Here is a 15,547-nt window from a genome sequence, read left to right on the forward strand (position 1 = left end):
CAACAGAAATCTCATAATTAAAATTCCTCAAACATACAAGTATTATATACCATTTTAAAGATAAACTTGCTGTTAATCCCACCACAGTGTCCGATATCAAAAAGGCTTTACGACGAAAGCATACCATGCGATTATGTTAGGTCAGCGCCAAGTCACAGAAAAACACAGCCATTTTTCCAGCCAAAGAGAGGAGTCACAAAAAGCAGAAATAGAGATAAAATTTATCACTAACCTTTGATGATCTTCATCAGATTGCACTCATAGGACTTCATGTTACACAATACATGTATGTTTTGTTCGATAAAGTTCATATTTATATCCAAAAATCTCAGTTTACATTGGCGCGTTATGTTCAGTAATGTTTTGCTTCCAAAACATCCAGTGATTTTGCAGAGAGCCATATCAATTTACAGAAATACTCATCATAAATGTTGATGAAAATACAAGTGTTATGCATGGAATTAAAGATGTACTTCTTCGTAATGCAACCGCTGTGTCAGATTTCAAAAAAGCTTTACAGCGAAAGCACACCATGGAATACTCTGAGTACAGCGCTCAGAGACCAAAACAAGCCATACAGATAACCGCCATGTTGTGGAGTCAACAGAAGTCAGAAATAGCATTATAAATATTCACTTACCTTTGATGATCTTCATCGGAATGCACTCCCAGGAATCCCAGTTCCACAATAAATGTTTGTTTTGTTCGATAAAGTCCATAATTTATGTCCAAATACCCATTTTTTGTTCGCACGTTTAGTTCACAAATCCAAATTCACAAGGCGCAGGCACTTAGTTCAGACGACAGTTCCAATACAGTTCGTAGAAACATGTCAAACAATATATAGAATCAATCTTTAGGATGTTTTTATCATAAATCTTCAATAATATTCCAACCGGACAATTCCTTTGTCTTTAGAAATTAAAAGGAACAGAGCTCGTGCTCACGTGAACGCACGAGACTTAGCTCATGGCATTCTGCCAGACCTCTTAGTCAAACAGCTCTTATTCGCTCCCCCTTCACAGTAGAAGCCTGAAACAAGGTTATAAAGACTGTTGACATCTACTGGAAGCCTTAGGAAGTGCAATCGGACCAAATTTTACACTGTATATTGGATAGGCAAAGACTTGAAAATCTACAAACCTCAGATTCCCCACTTCCTGGTTGGAACTTTTCTCAGGTATTTGCCTGCCATATGAGTTCTGTTATACTCACAGACATCATTCAAACAGTTTTAGAAACGCCAGAGGGTTTTCTATCCAAATCTACTAATAATATGCATATCTTAGCTTCTGGGCCTGAGTAGCAGGCAGTTTACTCTGGGCACCTTATTCATCCAATCTACTCAATACTGCCCCCCAGCCATAAAAAGTTAAATTAGCAATTTCTGCAGCAGCTCACTTCTCTCAGCAGTGCCATCTATAACCTGGTCACTGTCTAGGGCCATTAAAACATCTTGCTCAGTAGCCATGAGTATAAAAGCCTCCAGGTGCTGTTGAGATAGAGTACTCCTGAGCTTACTCTTGATGAATTTCATAGTAGAGAAGTTTAGCTCGCAAGCTACCTGGGTTACTGACAGGGTAAGTAGGAACTTGTAAGCAAGACCCAGGATGTGGTATGCGTCGTTTAATAGGTTTACTGATTAAGAATATGGTAGCAACACACTGGACAGTCCTTGCAAGACGAACAGCTCTTGTTCACCATCTCCACCTCGTCTTAATTTCCTTCAGGTCCATTGATCCTCCATAGTCCTGGTTTTGTACTCTTTTAACCTAGTCTACTGTTCTGCCAGACTCATGAGCTCACTCTGTAAACTGGCCACCGTTGGTCTGCTGTCAAATTTGATCAAACATTTGCATAGTTCTTGAAGGGCTGTCTGTGGAAGGCCACTGGCACTGGATGTTAGCTGACTAAAGTGTTTAGGGTCCAGAAGAGCCATGTCGGCATACAAAGTGCCATTACTCAGAAATTGCCAATGGATGCTATCTATAACTATATCCAAAATTTGATTACAGATACCAATCCTGTATGCACTCTCTGCCCCAGTAAAAGTCTCATCTGTGACATCTCTCCAGGCATGGTTATCTTCTTTCGAGCAAATTTTAATTGGCAGAGTGGTCTCTAACTCCAGCTCTGTTTCCTCATCCTGTTCCTGCAACTTCCTTTTGACCCACTGAACAAATGGGTCTGCAGCTGCCTTGACTTTTTCAACATCTCTTGCCATTCCTTTCAGCTGCTCCTCTGTAGACACAACCATACGATGCGCAGACAGAATGTCCACTCCACTTGTTTGAAGATATTTTGAGACTGGTGAGGTGACCTGAAATATTCTGAGGAATATCTGAGCTGTAAGTATTGTTTCATACTTCAGCAACCCCTCAATGTATCCTTGTGCCTTGACCCGTTCAGTAGTGTTGATGTTTTTCTGATCTTGTATGGTTGAAAGGACATCAACATACAGACCCTCATCTGGATTTACAAAAGCTCCAAAGACCTTCTTTAAGGCACTGTCTTTAGCCCACCAGCGTGTCTCTCCAATTGGAGCAAGACGTCTGTGTCTTGGGTCCTTGCTCTCCTTCTCCCAAATGTTCATCCTCTGGTAGGATTCATGGAAGAACACAGCTGTGTTGTTAATGAGAGAAAAAAGTGACCCACTTGCCAAGACACTCTCTGTTGTGTCTTCCAAAACAAGGTTCAAAATGTGTACACAGCACCACACATGTACTTGATTGGTGGACTTTGCTCTCTGCAAAGTCCACCAGGGCAGAGAAGCCTTTATACTAGCCTTGCATACTGGAGGCTCCATCAGTGGAATTTCCAATGCACTTGCTGATGTCAAGCTTCATGTTTTCCAATGCTTCACTCAGTACCTGGACAATGTATTGTCCAATGGATGCCTCGCATTTCACCACAGCCACAAGCCTCTCATGGATGACGTTCGTCAAATATCTGACTATGACAGAGCATTGATCTTGTGTTGTAATTACCTGCGTAGCGTCAATCTGGACTGAAAACATACCAGCTTCCTGGTTTTCACGTCCTATGGTGGCCTGCATTGTGTGTTGGATGGTGGTAATGACATTATCGATGGTAGTCTTTGATAATAGAGTGATTAGAGAGCCTCTGCCCCCTCTTGACCCAGACTCTATGCAGGCAGTGAGATGTTCTTGCATACACAGGTCGTACTTTCCCAGCAGAATGATAATCTCTAAAAAGTTGCCATGGTCAATGCTGCTGTCATCTAACGCATAAGCTGCTTCAGACTGCATGCCTCTGTAGCTCAGATCCCTCTTGCCTATGACTTTAACAACATCTATAATGCACTCTAGCACTTGCCTTTCTCTGCACACTTGCTCTCTATGAGCAGACATCTGACTGCCGATGAGCAGGCTCTCAATGTTACCTTTGGAGGACCATAGAAGTAGTCCTTAGCATGACTTCTATGCATAACACTCTTCTCATGCTCTTCCACTCTCTGATGGATATGCTTCCAATCTGCCATTCCATTCATGATAGGGCTGTTCTCTGTGGGCTTTGCAAATGCCATACAAATGAAGCAGAATAAAGCATGGTTCTCTTCACTGTATGACAGCCACTTTCTGTTGGTTCCATCTTTACAAAAGAAAACCTTCTGCACCACAGACCTTTCCCACGTTTGTTGGGGGCGGAAACTAAAAAACATATCTAGTTCCCCTGACTTCGGCCTCTTAAAATAATCACAAATTGGGGTGACAGTGGCATCCTGGCTTGGGCTCAATCTACATCTGCCCACTGCAGATGCACTATCCTCAACCTGGTTGAGTAATTAGTATAAATTAATACACTGCTCAAAAACATTAAGCGAACACTTAAACAACACAATGTAACTCCAAGTCAATCACACTTCTGTGAAATCAAACTGTCCACTTAGGAAGCAACACTGATTGACAATACATTTCACATGCTGTTGTGCAAATGGAATAGACAAAAGGTGGAAATTATAGGCAATTAGCAAGACACCCCCAATAAAGGAGTGGTTCTGCAGGTGGTGATCACAGACCACTTCTCAGATCCTATGCTCCCTGGCTGATGTTTTGGTCAATTTTGAATGCTGGCGGTGCTTTCACTCTAGTGGTAGCATGAGACGGAGTCTACAACCCACACAAGTGGCTCAGGTAGTGCAGCTCATCCAGGATGGCACATCAATGCGAGCTGTGGCAAGAAGGTTTGCTGTGTCTCCAGGCAGGAAAATTATGTGGCTATATTGAAGCAACATATCAAGACATCAGTCAGGGAGTTAAAGCTTGGTCGCAAATGGGTCTTCCAACTGGAAAACATCCCCAAGCATACTTCCAAAGTTGTGGCAAAATGGCTTAAGGACAACAAAGTCAAGGTATTGGAGTGGCCATCACAAAGCCCTGACCTCAATCCCATAGAAAATTTGTGGGCAGAACTGAAAAAGCGTGTGCGAGCAAAGAGGCCTACAAACCTGACTCAGTTACACCAGCTCTGTCAGGAGGAATGGGTCAAAATTCACCCAACTTATTGTGGGAAGCTTGTGGAAGGCTACCCGAAACGTTTGACCCAGGTTAAACAATTTAAAGGCAATGCTACCAAATACTAATTGAGTGTATGTAAACTTCTGACCCACTGGGAATGTGATGAAAGAAATAAAAGCTGAAATAAATCATTCTCTCTACTATTATTCTGACATTTCACATTCTTAAAATAAAGTGGTGATCCTAACTGACCTAAGACAGACCATTTTTACTAGGATTAAATGTCAGGAATTGTGAAAAACTGAGTTTAAACGTATTTGGCTAAGGTGTATGTAAACCTCCGACTTCAACTACATCTTTTTTGACACGGAAGGACCCAAACGGCGTTAAATAGAAATCCTGGTTGAGAATGAATCAACTGAACAAATGAAATACAAAACAGCACAGCAAGTAAGTGAAAGAAATTGGTTTTGATTATGGTTTACGGGTAATGGGGACATACGTAAATGCCAACAAAATAACATTTTGGTCAGTGTGGTGTGTGTGTGTGTGTGTGTGTAACCTTTATATAATTAGGCAAGTCAGTTAAGAACAAATTCTTATTTACAATGACGGCCTACCTGTCATCTCCCGGGTGGCGCAGTGGTCTAGGGCACTGCATCGCAGTGCTAGCTGCGCCACCAGAGTCTCTGGGTTCGCGCCCAGGCTCTGTCGCAGCCGGCCGCAACCGGGAGATCCGTGGGGCGACGCACAATTGGCATAGCGTCGTCCGGGTTAGGGAGGGTTTGGCCGGTAGGGATATCCTTGTCTCAGTATGTACATTTTTTTTTTATAAAATGTATGCACTCTACTGTAAGTCGCTCTGGATAAGAGCGTCTGCTAAATGACTAAAATGTAAAATGTACCCCTGCCAAACCCAGACGATGCTGGGCCAATTGAGCACCGCCCTATGGGACGGCCGGATGTGATACAGCCTGGATTCGAGCCAGATACTGTAGTGACGCCTCTTGCACTGAGATGCAGTGCCTTAGACTGCTGCATCCATGTGTGTGTGTTAACTATTTAACTGTACTAGAATGCTTAAAAGGCCGCCAAATATTTTTCTATCGGTTGTCTGTATAATTTTGGATATCGGTATAAAGGAACATTTTGCATCACTAATCACAACACTGAAGTCTAATGGGATTTTTAAATGGCCTGGATCTTTATATTTACCACTTGGGTCCTGTTTCAGTAATAATGAAATCAGACCCTGTTGAGTATCTGATAATTTACCATTTTTAAACCATGCTAATAACGGTCCTCTGAGTACATCAAAAAAGGTTTAGTATACCTCAACTAATATGCCATCCAGCCCTGGACTTAAAGACTTTCATTTCAATAAGAAGTTCCTCCTCTGTAGTTTGGCCTTCACATGAGTCTTTCAGTACAGCTGTTCATTTTACGTTATTAATGGGAAACAAATCCTTACAATTAACTTGGGTTAGTGGAGATGGAAGAGACTGAAATGAAAACATATGCTTAACGTACTTTGCTTCCTCTTTAAAAATATTGTTTGGTGAATCAGAGGTGACTCATTTTTAACAAGTTTAAAGTAATTTATTTTAGCATTTCTATGTCGAAGATTTAAAAAATAATTTGGTGCATTTTTCCCAATATTCCATCCAGTTCGCTTAATTTTTATAATGTATTACACTTGATCTTTCTTGAATAAGTTCCTCCATTTTTTTGTTTTCCCTCTAACGTATTCTGTGCCTCTATGGTACGTTCCTGACCTTATTTCCTTTGTTCTGTATTGTTTAGTTGGTCAGGACGTGAGCTGGGTGGGCATTCTATGTTATGTGTTGCTATGTTGGGTTCATTGTCAACTAGCCTGATATGGTTCTCAATCAGGGGCAGGTGTTTTACGTTTCCTCTGATTGAGAACCATATTAAGGTAGGCTGTTCTCACTGTTTGTTTGTGGGTGATTGTTGCTGTGTCTGTGTTTGTTAGCCACACGGTACCGTTTTGTTCCTTCCTTCCTGTTCGTGCGTTCATTTTTATATGTTCTCAAGTTCAGGTCTGTTCACGTCGTTTATTGTTTTGTAGTTTGTTTAAGTGTTTTTCCGTCTTCGTTTACATAATAAATAAGTATGTATTCAAACCACGCTGCATATTGGTCCGATCCTTGCTCCTCCTCAGACGAGGAGGAAGACGAGCGTTACAGGTACAGTTTTTATTGCTATCTAACTGTACTGTTAGTCCCTCTATTTCCTTTGTTAATATGAATTATTTTGACTTAAATTGCTTTTGTTTTAAAGATGAGTATTGAATTCCATGGCCTCTAAAGGCACATTTAAAAATGTCCTGTACAATAAGGGGATCTACTGTACCTATATTTGTCACGCCCTGGCCTTAGTTATCTTTCTTTTCTTTATTATTTTAGTTAGGTCAGGGTGTGACATGGGGGATGTTTTTGTCTAGTCTAGGGTGTTTGTATTGTCTAGGGGGTTTTGTAGAGTTCATGGGGTTGTGTTCAGTGTAGGTGTTAATGTAAGTCTATGGCTGCCTGGATTGGTTCTCAATTAGAGACAGCTGTCTATCGTTGTCTCTGATTGGGAGCCATATTTAGGCAGCCATAGGCATTAGGTAGGTTGTGGGTAATTGTCTAAGTTGCCAGTGTCTGCACTTATTTGTTTGTATAGCTTCACGGTCGTCTGTTTGTTGTTTTGTTTAGTTTGTTTTAGTGTTATTCGTCATTCTTAAATAAATACATAATGTATTTATACCACGCTGCGCCTTGGTCCTCTCTTTCACCCGAAGACGATCGTGACAATATTATGTCAGAAAGTCAGTTATAAATTCTTCTGTTCTGGTTAAAAACAAGTTGTCATCCAATATGCTTTAATTACATTTCCAATATCCTCGCCCACTTGGAAATTGTGTAAGAGTAATGTGTATGCCCATTATTTGATGGTTCGATATTTACTTTTAATTGCATTCATATGTCATCAGAGTGTGTGCAAGAAAGTTATGCATCAAAGGAATATTTGAACAGTAATAACTTCCACAGGATACTGATAGTTGAACATAGGCTCACACCAAATGCCAACCTGATGAAAGAACTGTTTAGAATGTATCATTATGATGGTCAAGATGGCCGAAATATCAATGATAACTTTTTTGAACTCTTTACTCCCATTGGGAGAAAGCAAGCAGCGATACTATCCTCTTCCATCACATTAATGGTGATGAAACACAGTGAATCACAATAATATGTCCATTATGGTCTCTTAACAGATAATACATCCTCTATCAGTCAACTGGACCACGGTCAAAGACGTGTCAAAGCCATGGAGGCAATGCTGAAAATGGCAGCGTTGGGATATACTGTATATGAGGTAGGCTACCATGAAAGGACTTGTAGTGTTAGTCCATCTGAGAACACCATCAGGGTGATTGTAAGACAAGCTTGAGTGAAATAAAGGGCATGGGTATGATGGGGAAAGGGAATAGAGGATGACCATGTTTGTTGTATCTCTACCAACATTCTCATACATTTGTGTTCACAGAAAACGGCCCTAATGTCTTCCGACCAATAGAAGCCTGGAATGCGAAGCAACAATGAGTATGTTTACATGCACACTAATAATTCACTATTATTAAACTGATTACGGCAGTAGGCCAATTATGACATTAATCATGTAAACACTTTACTCTGCTTATCTTAATTGGCGTGAGGTCATAATTGAAGTAAACCTACGGCGACTAAAACACCTGGATATCTGACCAATTATTAGGACACGTAAACACCTTAATCAGAGTTCCAGCAGTGTATTTGATTTGCACATGTACTAGCACCAGCAGCGCGAGCCTCCTTTTGTGCGAGTGAAGTGAGTTCGGAAAAACAAAGTATGCATCTAAGAAATTGTTTATATTCCTGAACGCAATATCAAATGGGACAGATCAATGCAGAAAATTGCTAATCAAAATAAACTTCTGCCACAGCAACCATGTTTTTTTTGGGAATCCCATCAGGTAGCCTGATTTCAGATGTGTCCATGTAAAAAGGATTCTTTAGGAAATCGTTCTTCTTGCAAAGCATGTAAACATTTTAATCAAACTATTATATTCATCTGAGTGTGCATGTAAATGTACCCAATAAGTCTGAGATGACAGAACCTAAAACATTGGCCTCGTATCGAAAATGTACCCAGAACATCCCAAAGAGCTCAGACTATCAGACAACCTCGTACTAGACCTCTGTCTAAAAAAATGTAGATAAATATACAGTACCAGTCAAAAGTTTAGACATACCTACTCAGTCAAGGGTTTTTCTTTATTTGCACTATTTTCTACATTATAGAATAATAGTGAAGACATCAAAACTATGAAATAGCACATATGGAATCATGTCGTAACCAAAAAAGTGTGAAACAAATCAAAATATATTTGATATTTTAGCTTCAAAAGAGCCACCTTTTGCCTTGATGACAGCTTTGCACACTCTTGGCATTCTCTCAACCAGCTTCATGAGGAATGCTTTTCCAACAGTCTTGAAGGAGTTCTCACATTTGCAGAGCACTTGTTGGCTGTTTTTCCTTCACTCTGAGGTCCTACTCAATTGTGCTGAGGTCGGGTGATTGTGGAGGCCAGGTCATCTGATGCAGCACTCCATCACTGTCCTTCTTGGTCAAATAGCCTTTACACAGCCTGGAGGTGTGTTGGGTCATTCTCATGTTGAAAAACAAATGATAGTCCCACTAAACGCAAACCAGATGGGATATCACAGAATGCTGTGGTAGCCATGCTGGTTAAGTGTGCCTTGAATTCTAAATAAGACAGTGTCACCAGCAAAGCACCCCACACCATCACATCTCCTCCTCCATGCTTCACGGTGGGAACCACACGTGGAGATCATCCGTTCACCTATTCTGCGTCTCACAAAGACAAGGCGGTTGGAGCCAAAAATTAGTACTCATCAGACAAAAGGACAGATTTCCACCGGTCTAATGCCCATTGCTCGGGTTTCTTGGCCCAAGCAATTCTTTTCTTCTTATTGGGGTCCTTTAGTCATGGTTTCTTTGCAGCAATTCAACCATGAAGGCCTGATTCACACAGTCTCCTCTGAACAGTTGATGTTGAGATGTGTCGGTTTCTTGAACTCTGTGAAGCATTTATTTAGGCTGCAATTTCTGAGGCTGGTAACACTAATGAACTCATCCTCTGCAGCAGATGTAACTCTGGGTCTTCCTTTCCTGTGGCGGTCCTCATGAGCGCCAGTTTCATCATAGCATTTGATGGTTTTTGCGACTGCACTTGAAGAAACTTTCAAAGTTCTTAATTTCCGGATTTTCCTTCATGTCATAAAGTAATGATGGAATATCATTTATCTTTGCTTATTTGAGCTGTTCTTGCCATAATATGGACTTGGTATTTTACCGTAGGGCTATCTTCTGTATACCACCCCTACCTTGTCACAACACAACTGAATGGCTCAAACGCATTAAAAAGGAAAGAAATTCCACAAATTAACTTTTAACAAGGCACACCTGTTAATTTAAATGCATTCCAGGTGACTACCTCATGAAGCTGGTTGAGAGAATGCCAAAAGTGTGCAAAGCTGTCATCAAGGCAAAAGATGGCTACTTTGAAGAATCTCAAATATAAAATATATTTTGATTTGTTTAACACTTTTTTTGGTTACTACATGATTCCATGTGTTATTTCATAGTTTTGATGTCTTCACTATTATTCTACAATGTAGAAAATAGCAAAAATAAAGAAAAACCCTTGAATGAGTAAGTGTGTCCAAACTTTTGACTGGTACTGTATATCAACAAATTGCTTAGTGGCCAGGTCTGATATACATGACTGTGGAGTCTGAGCCTAAGGGAACCAATTTATGATAGGCTGCCAGAGAGAGAACAGGGTAAGCCTCCCCATCAATGTACTCTATGTCCCTTTGCTATAATAGCTTATGCAATGATTGAGTAATTCCCTCTACTTATTGTACAGTTCATTATGCAATTAAGGCAGAAGTCATCCAGACCAGCCGATTAGATTTTACTGACAGAGGACTTTTAACCCTGCCCAGCGCAGCACAGCGAGCAAGCGTGCGTGTTTCCAACTCAGGCCACACAGCACATGGCCAGCCAAAGATGTATAGTCCTCCAGGGCAGGCTACACAGACAACAGTAATTTTCTTATAGCTACAGTATCCCCGCCTGGGCTGCTCCTCTGTGGGTCGCTACTAAAAAGGAATAGTCGATCTGGCTCAGAATGTCTAAGTACCTTAATAATAACGTCACAGGGCCAGGTCGGCTAATCATTTGCAACTCTTGCAGAAAATTGTACTGTTTATTCTTCCATGGCTTATTTCTTCTTGGCAAATAAGAGGTGCAAACAGACCTGGGATAACTAGAGTTTTAACTATGCTTTGCGGAAAGTAACTATTTTCCGTGGTGAACAAATAAAAGGAAAGGGGGATACCTAGTCAGTTGTACAACTGAATGCATTCAACTGAAATGTGTCTTCCGCATTTAACTTAACCCCTCTGAATCAGAGGTGCGGGGAGCTGCCATTATCGACATCTTCGGCGCCCGGGGAACAGTGGGTTAACTGCCTTGCTCAGGGGCAGAACTTGACAGATTTTTACTTGGTCAGCTTGGGTTACTTTGGAGGTGACTAACTATTTAAATACAGTTCTCAGAAAGTGACTACTTTTGTAAACTATTTGAGTACAGATCTGAGAAAGCAACTACTTAAAAATGTATATTTTAATATAGATCACAGGAAGTGACTACTACTGGATTGGCTGCCTTCAACTAATGGCAGGGTTGTATCTGGAACTGCATGTTGAATATAGAAATATAATGAATAGACCACACACAATCTCCTATTCCAATCTATCTGACAATCATATTTGATCTACACAATACATTTCTATCTGAACATTTTGTAATTGTCCATTCTACTGAATGGGCATTGCCCCAGGTGCACATAATCAAGTCAAACCAATTAGCCAATGATATTTTGTACAGATCCGTATAAATAAGTTATGACGCTGTATGACTCAACATGCCACTGAAAAGGTTGAACGCTGCAATTAATACTTAAAATACTGCAGAGTAATTCAAAGCCATTTGTAAACAGCAATGTGGATGATTAGCAAAAACAACTTGGAACCTCTTTGCCCATCTGAGGGAAAGTGTTCTTGTTTCAAACACATAGTATACCATCTTTAAAGGGATAGTTACAAACTAACATGATTTTCTACCTACCTTGCCTGTGTAATAAAACTGTACTTTTGGAGAAACATTTTATTAGCATGTTACATAATACTTCGGTAATTGCATTTTAATTGTAGAACAATGAGCTGAGGTTTTGTAACTACTGTAAACAAGAGGAATAGTGACTGTTCCTTATTCCACTTATGCAATTATAAAGCCATTTCCAATGTCTTTAGTAACAACAATGTTGCTATTGTAATACTCAAAGTTACTACATTACCTTATGTCAATCACTATGAAAATATATTTATTAGTCATTTTGAAACTACACAAGTGGTCTACTCTCCCTCATGTATTTAGTTCTAGGCTATATTAAAATGAATACTTAACAGCCCTCCAAACCATGTGCTAATGGTCATATATCTAGACTAATTCACCTAAATGTTGTAGTTTTTGGTTCTTCAAATATATGAAAGTTATTTGAAAACAAATAAATATTTATGTGACCCGTTTCAGGAAACTAGGCGTATGTCGCAAGTCACAACTTCACAGGAGAGCCATTTTTAAAAAAGTATATTTTTTTCTGGAACATGTGAACTTTCATGTGCCTTTATAACAAACTTGTATGCCATCTGTAAATACAAATAAAATAGTTAAATAACGAGCCTTGTTGGTTAAGCCTGAGATAATGAGTGGGCCTGTCACGAGAGACTAGGTGCGTGAGGAAGAATCAGGCGTATAAAGCATAAGTTCCACAGGAAGAAGTGCACTTTAATAACGCACCGAAAAAACAATGCCCACAACACAGGGCGAGGAAAAAATGTGGACCAACCCAAACACACAGGGTACCAGGTCCGGAGCACGAACACCAAATATCATACACACGTAACATAAAAATAATCCCGCACAAAACAAGGGCGGGTAAACGTACTATAAATAAGGAAGCCCATCAAGCACACAAAATAAACACAGGTGCAACTAATAAGACAAAACAAACAGACAACGAAAAAGGGATTGGTGGCGGCTAGTAGACCGGTGACGATGACCGCCGAGCACCGCCCGAACAGGCAGGGGAGCCAACTTCGGCGGAAGTCGTGACAGGGCCGAGAGATGAGTTTGGATTGGTCTGCCATATAGAAGGCTTCTGTCTATTTGAGCTGGTCAGTCTGTGTTGGTAATTCTGTCGAACGTGGCGTTACATTTTTTTTATTGTGTAGTGGAGCTGCATAAGTGTTGCTCTCCACTTTCTGGAGGATCAAGTTTTGAAATCAGTGGCATTAGAGTATGATAGCTGAAGAGATGGAGAAAAGACCTGTGTCCGGATTACATCTTCAAACTAAGTGCAACAGTGGCATGGCATCCGTGACAGGGAGACGTGTCCATCATGCTGATGTATACAGGTAAGATAGTCTAGCATTAGCTAGCTACATTTTCAGATATTACACGTTTCTAATTTTGACAAAGTGGTTTCATTTTAAGCTAAAGTGTACTGTTAGCTAGCTAGCTAACGTTAGCTGGCTGGCTCCCTAGCTATATCCCAGAGCCGTTTGATTTTCTAGTTAGAGCCTAATGTTAGCTAGCTAACATTGAACCTGGTGGTTAGCTCCCAGCATATTCATGCAGGGTAGTAATGACATGATTTGGCACAATGTTCATTGTTGTTTAACTAGATAACGTTACGTGACGTGTGATCATACACGTTGTTTACCTAGCTAGGTTCATTGTTTACCTAGCTAGCTAGAAACATGTCTTAAGATAAAGCGTACAACACCCATTGAATATGGTCGGTGTCAGTAAACGTCTGCAAAAAAGCATAATGAAATTGTTGCCAGCAGAGCTGGTTAGGCCGTTTTCATGTTATCCAGAGGTAAACAAATCATCGGCCAGAGCATCAAGTGTGCGCTCTGAACGCTCCGAGAGCGAAACGAGATGGGTGGGGCTAAAGCTTAAGAGGGTGTGAACGATGCTGAATGTGTGTAGACAAAGAAGAGCTCTTCACTAGATACCAAAACATTCAAAAGCCATTTTCTCAAAAGTGAGTTTACAAGTTTATCAACTTTCAAAGCAGAATTACTTTCCCATTGTTCCTCAGAACCCCATCAAACGGCCTATGCACCCATGTTCCTCTTGCGAATGGTGGATAAAGAGTGACAGCAAAGCTTTGGAATGCGCGCAGTGGATTCATTTAAAATGCAGCGACTCCAGTTTTGGACATGGGGTCAATGAAGCTTACCGTTGCTGTCGGTGTGCTGTACCCACGGGGTGTGAGCACTGAAGGTGGAGTGGGACCAGAGGACTTACCGAGGGTGGAGAGTGCACCGGAGGAGGGGGGGTCCACAGCGGAGCGGAGGCAACCAGAGGCGAGTGACGGGGGACATGGTGGTGAGGACGATGGAGTGGCACCTGGGGAGGGGTGCTCCATGGTGGAAGAGAGGCCACCGGAGGCAGGGCAGTGGGAAGATGGCAGCGCAGTGGGAGGCGAGTTACAAGTGGATCGGGAATTCAATGAGGCCTTTGGGAAGAAGGGCTTACATTTTGTGCACTTAAACGTCTGAAGCCTACTACTGAAGATCGATGAGATACGCCTGTTGGTTTGCAAATCAGAGGTGTCTTATGTTTTACTGAGACATCGTTGGATTCATCTGTTTGTGACTCAGAAATTGAGATAAGTAATTACTCTGTTGTCAGGAAGGATCGGAATCGGAAATGTGGGGGAATATGTGCTTTGTAAGATCAGACATTGCTTTTAACGTCAGATCAGATTTAAACGCTGATCTGGAGATTGTCTGGCTGGATATCTGCCTTCCCAAAACCAAGACGATTTTGTTGGGGGTGTGTTATAGGCCGCCCAAGCAGAATGCATTCTATGAAGGTCTTGAAATTGTGTTGTCAAACTGTAATGAATCCCTGTTGAAGGAAATCATTTTGTCAGGGGATTTCAATACTGATGTCTGCAAAAAGAATAGCCCAACCCACAATGTATTTATGCACTTCTGTAGATCACTTGCTCTGACCCAAATTATATGGCGTAGCAGTCGGACGTGTGTTTTGTCTTGTCCCGTGTAAATAATCGTTTTCCTCGTTTTTTCCGTTTATATTTTAATCTCACTTTCCATCTACGGACTGAATATACTCTCCTGCAACCCCCAACACCCAATGTGGTACGGATCTGCTATTTTTATACTTTAGAACCGGAACCCCCATCAGAAGCTAGCCAGCTAACTAACTACTAGCTAGTTATCAGTTAGTCACTGCTAGTGGTCTTTACCGTTAACTCGGACACCAGCCAGCCTCAGCTTGGTCAATACATGCCAGTCTGCACAGCGCGATATCAACCCAGAGAATATCGGACTGCTTTTTCTCTACCAAATCTCCAGATTACTACCGCAAGCTCTGGACCTTTACACCGGATCAGATAGCTAGCTGCAATCTGAGTGGCTACTCCTGGCTAACGTCTCTGTCCCGAAGCAAGCAACAGTTAGCCTTGAGCTAGCCTCGAGCTAGGCCAATCTCCCGGCTAGCCGAAGAGGTCCTCCGGCTAATTCTTGTGCTACAATACATATTTTGCCAATTGGCCTGGACCTTTGTTGCCGACACAGAGCCCTGCCAATCCATCACAACTGGTCTAAATCAGCTACAAGCTAATTTAGCCATTTTTTGCCTCCGCTGTACCCGTGCCCCACCATACCCCTGTCTGCACATTATGCCCAGAATCTATTCTACCACGCCCATAAATCTGCTCCTTTTATTCTTTGTCCCCAACGCTCTAGGCGACCAGTTTTGATAGCCTTTAGCCGCACCCTCATCCTACTACTCCTCTGTTCCTCGGGTGATGTGGCGGTAAACCCAGGCCCTGC

This window comes from Salvelinus alpinus, chromosome 22, assembly GCF_045679555.1.
Source record: "Salvelinus alpinus chromosome 22, SLU_Salpinus.1, whole genome shotgun sequence".
In the NCBI taxonomy this organism is placed as follows: domain Eukaryota; kingdom Metazoa; phylum Chordata; class Actinopteri; order Salmoniformes; family Salmonidae; genus Salvelinus; species Salvelinus alpinus.